Consider the following 5,597-nt stretch of genomic DNA (forward strand, 5'->3'; position numbering starts at 1 on the left):
TTGTTTAAAGTGTCTATGGTTAAGTATTTCAAGTGTTTCCCTCTAACTACTAAATATGTTTTGAATCAAATCTTGATTGATGCTATGATTATTTAAAACTTGTAGTTGCATCTTAGCAACTCACGTTACTTCTTTTGTTGTTTTTTTTGATATATTCAGACTACATCTACTAGGACAGACATAAGGTACTGTAGCCTTTATGCTGTGCCCGGGAAAGTATACTTTTAGTATATGTACATGCTGTTTACTGCTGGCTGTCTTACAAATTTCTTAGTGCGGTGTGTTTTTTCAGTTCCTTCTAATCTAGCTTTTGACTAATGGGAACTGGAAATGTTTGATGTAAGTTTTTCTAACTACAGCTAAGTAATTTGCATCATTTTTCCCTAAGTGTGGCAATGTTTAATAGAAGTAACTATGCAGTCTCTTTCAGAAATTATGGGGAACTTTTTTCAAAAATTTCATGTGTGATTTGAGCACCTTTCCTTTGGAGAATATTCATGTTAATTTGTAACTATCACTGTACAGGTGGTCTATGCAGAATGCATAGAACACTGTAATGCATGCTGCGTTTTACAACCTGTGACTTAACTATGGTTTCTAAGCCAAACATTTGCAAGATACTCCGCATGCTTCATCCACAGTGCACAGCCCATTTAAAACAAAACACATACAAAATGGATAAAGATCCTAGAGGAAAACTTCATCTTGGTCCCACACCCCTGTAACCAGTTCATGTGCTGGAAGTGTATTATAAGCAAACAGTTACACACTGAATTCTATTATTAAGTTCAGGGCCAAAAAGGCAAATCCCTTGACAGCTAAGGACTGAAATTGAGAATGGTGATGATAAAGGAACAGTCAAATAAAGAAAGGGGACCCAGACTAAACAATGACATCCAGTGATGGGAAAGACATGTCTGTGAGGAAGTCTAGGGAGGGGAAATGTGCATCTCTTACTAGAATGTAGCAATACAGAGTTGTAAAAAATAAAAATCAGAGAGAATTTTATATTCTTTTACATACTAAGCCATCTGAACTTTTTTGGTTATCACATAAGGCTTTGGTTTATGTGCCAGGCTTCTACTCGCCCTTGTTGTGCTATACTGAATTATCACTATGGACTTGGCATAATTGGAACTGTTTGAACTTATTTTGAGCATCTTTAGTGGTATGGAATATATGGGGAAATAAAGCAAGTAGTGCTAAGGGAAGAACAGTTGCACATGAGATGCTCAAGAATTATATCCCTGTTAAGGTCTTGTGTAAGCTAGAATGGGTAGAAGTTAGGGAGAACTAAAACTCTTCAAAATAGAAGTTAGGAAGAAATAAGATTCTTTAAAAAAAAAAAAAAAAAAAGAATTGTTTCTTGTTTCATGCATGGTTTATAAGTTTGCACTAAAAAAAAAACCACACACGTTGCATTATGTAGACTTGATTGTTACATTTGTAAGTGGATTAGCTTGAAACTAGTTAGCATGGGCTGGTTGGAAGATGTGTTGAGCCTGAAGCTGGTTGAACAATACTGTTTTTGGATGTGTAAGTTTAAAATAATGAAGTATTTCCTAGATCACTGAACATTCATTCTCCATTTTAAGCTTAGAAATAAGGTTCTTATTTGTAATACTTAGTAAGGCAGAAAAAAGATTATACTTTAAAAGTAGTCATTCATCTCTTTGTGTTCTATTCGTAGATCTCTTGCTCTACAAGAAGATGCTGATCCTTTCCCAGACAGTTTAACAGGAACTGTAGCAGTGTTCTAGAAACTGATGAGTTTTAGCATGAGAACTTCTGTGACAGTTAAGAGAACCAAGATGCTGCCCAAATTTGTGCAAGTGTATTTTTTTTATTGCTGTATAATCTCAGGACCTTTGAATTCTATTCATTTCTGATTTAATTTGTAACCTAAAAGATAACTTGATTTCTTCCTTATACTGTCATTTCTAACTGATGTTAAGTGATAGCTTAAATGACCTTTCTTCTAAGGCAGCTGCTAACTATAATGGACATAATTGCCTTTTTTCTATAGGCTTAGAAGGAACTTTTAATGGAACCCTGGGTCCCTTTTCATCAAATTCAGTTAAATTTCTTACATCGTTAACAAACTATGGAAATAATTTCAGAGGGAGAGACAGAAGGCTGTTCTATTCCAGATGTCAGATTCCTGGTAAGCCGTGGGGTCTGGGGCCTTGGTGGGAGTTGGTGCCCAGGGTCCGCCAGGAGGTCCAGGGGCTCGGAAGGAGTCAGTGCCCAGGGTCCGCCATGGGTCTGGGGCCTGGGTGGGATTCGGCACCTGGGTTCTGTCATGGGGTCTGGGGCTTCGGTAGGAGTCAGAGTCCTGGGGTCCACCGCAGGGTCTGGATCCTCAGCAGGAGTGCGTTCCTGGGGTCTGTTGTGGCGTCAGGGGCCTTGTCGGGAGTCAGTGCATGAGGTCCACTGCAGGCTCCAGGGGCTTGGCTTTGCAGCTGGTACCCAGAACTAAATGTCTCCTAGGGAGAATCCCCAACATTTGCAGAAGCTTCCCTGGAGGAGGCAATGGTAGCTACCAGGCCTGTAGCTACCTCCAAACTAGGGCCAAATTTTTTAGAGCCCTGACCTGGAGATATATCATCAATATCATCTGATATTGACAAGCAATTCTCTATTTGGTGCTAGCCAAAAAGTTTTGCATGACAAAATCAAATAGAGGCAAAAGAAATTTCAAGGTGTCTAACTCCTTCCAAAGTTTGCCAAAGTTCTTAGATACCTACCCTGAAGCTGTCCGAGGACAGGGTCCACAACTAAATCTGTATCTGTGATTCTGTAATGTGGCTCTTACCTATAAGAAGGGTCAGAAGGAAGGTATGGGAAACAACAGTCCTCACAGCCTGACCTCACTGCCAGAATGTTATCTTGAATGCAGTCACGTGTGAAACAGCCTGGGGATCAGGCCCAGTCAGCACGGGTTCATGAAAGGCAAATCCTGCCTGACCAACCTCGTCTCCTTCTATGACCAGGTAAGCCATGTGGTGGATGAGGGAAAAACTGTTGATGTAGTCAACCTAGATTTGAGGCAAGCCTTTGACATTGTCTCTCACAGTGTTCTCCTAGAGAAGCTGTCAGCCCATGGCTTGGACAGGTACACTCTTCCTGGGCTGAAAACTGGCTGGACAGCCAGGTCCAGAGAGTGGTGGTGAATGGAGTGAAATCCAGCTGGTGACCGGTCACCAGTGGTGTTCCCCAGGGCCCATTCTCTTTAATATCCTTATTGATGACTTGGATGAGCGCACCCTCAGTAAGTTTGCAGATGACACCAAGTCGAGGGGAAGCATTGATCTGCCAGAGGGTAGGAAGGCCCTGCAGAGGGACCTGGACAGGTTGGCTCCATGGGCAGAGGCCAAGGGGGTGAGGTTCAACATGGCTAAGTGCGGAGTCCTGCACTTCGGTCACAACAACCCCAGGCAACACTACAGGTTTTGGGGCTGGGAAACACTACAGGTTTTGGGGCAGCGTGGCTGAAAAGCTGTGCATAGGAAGAGGATCTGGGAGTGTTGGTCAATGCTCACCTGAACATGAGCTGGCAGTGTGCTTAAGTGGCCAAGAAGGCCAATGGCATCCTGGCTTGTGTCAGGAATAGTGAAAGCAGCGAGACCAGGGAGGCGATGGTCCCCCTGTACTCAGCTCTGGTGAGGCTGCACCTCGAGTGCTGTGTTCAGCTTTGGGCTCCTCACTACAAGAAGGAGAACAGGGGGACGGTCACCTCCCTGTTGAAAAATTACTAGATTTGTCTGTTGCCTTCTTGGAAAGGAAGTACCATTAAAAAAAAAAAAAAAAAAAAAAGTAATTAAAAAAAAAGCTTGTTACAAGGAGAAGTTACAGAGATCCGCCACAAGGTGGAGTCTTATGTCCGTCATGAAACGCTCACCGGCTTTACGGCGATGACAAGCGAGACGCCGTGCTCCAGCAGCGTGTCCTGTGCAATTCGGGACGCAGTCTTTTCGACAAGGAACAAATTAGGCCTGATATCAACTATGCGCTTGTATCAACTATGTACATAGTTCAAGAACTCCCTTTCCTGCAGACAGAACAACGTATGGCAATTACCTAGAGCAAGCCAGTCTGGAAAAAATAAATAAAATGCTTAGTATTACTTTTCTCATTTATGTATTGACCTTTCCTACAGAAAAGGGAAACCATCTCTCCAGAAAACACCATCAGTTTTCCATTGTGCACGTTTCCCCACCACCCAGTTTGTCAGTGGTTTGCTATATGCCCCAGTCAGGCATGAGGGCATGGTCCAGTGACTGTCCAAATGTGGTGACTGCTCCAGTTGTGGACAGCGGGCGGGCTCCCTTGCAGGTGTCTAGTGCTAGGAGATGGGGATACAAACAGGATTTTCTTTCATATCCTCAGCCACCTGCAGTGGTTAAGCTTCCGTTCTTTGCCTGTCAGTATTTGTTTCTGATCTGAAGTTATTTATGTTTCTTTGGTGCTGCTTTGATACAGGGTTTTTATACCTGCAAGTTGGACATTCTCAGGAGTATGTTATTAAATTTGAGTCCAGGTCCCTGTTACTCCTGTTGTGTTTCTGCTTCCATACGCATGGAAGCAGCATGGTCCCTTCATTAAGAAGTCTTGTTATGTCCTTCAGTGAGACCGTAATTCAAGTGAGCTGTTTTGTGAGTGAAATCATGCTTGCTTTGCTTGGGCAGGGCTCCAGCTGAGTGCCAGCATGAGTTTTATGCAGATAAACAACTTCGACTGAAGTGCTGAGGCAGATAATTACTGTTCCTTGCTGCCACTTTCATTGAGTCACTCACCATCCCTGAATCCGGTTTAATTCTGTTACCGCTTCTCTGCTGATGTACAATATTTCCATCTGCACATTTTATTTATTACAGTTTGCTTCTGCATTCCACACTGCGTTGTCCTCTGTCAGTATTTCATTTTCTTCTTAAATTACTAATGACTCACTTGCTTTGTTTTCCACTTCTCACTCTATGCCAACTTCCATGTATTTTCCTGTGCTGGAGCTCTTTCCTGGTCCAAGCCATTGTGCTGTTCTCATTCACATTACTTCTAAAGATTGGCTTCCTGACATCAGGAATGCTGCATTTGTCATTTTTCATGTTTCTGTACATTTTTTGGTGTTGATAACCACGCATTGCAACATAATAATCTGGCAGGGGTGAGTGTGTCTCAGAAAATGAAAAGTGTATTTGCTACCTAACACAAAAAAGAGCAAGTCTGAAGCAGGGCGTTTTTCTTGGGAGAGGCACGTTATAAGAGTTACCACCACCTGGAGGTTGATGATATTATTAGAGACAATTTTAAAAAGCTGTAAATCTGGGGCAAGGCTCTGATTCGTTCTGTCCCCGCTGGCAGAGCTGGGGTGTCCATGTAATGGCAATGTTGCATGCTGGAGATGTGTTGCATTTTATACGCTTGTTGATGAGGGCAGTGGCCTGAGCTCTGCTTCAGTACGTTTAAAGGGATGCTGCCAGAGAGACCTGACATTTTACATCTCCCTCTAAAACTTGCTTTGTTTTTTTTTTCCTTTTGGTGGTTTGGCTGGTTCCAAACCCAGCAAATTTTCAGTCTTTTCAACTAACCATGTCATA

Source organism: Anas acuta, chromosome 8, assembly GCF_963932015.1.
Source record: "Anas acuta chromosome 8, bAnaAcu1.1, whole genome shotgun sequence".
Lineage (NCBI taxonomy): Eukaryota > Metazoa > Chordata > Aves > Anseriformes > Anatidae > Anas > Anas acuta.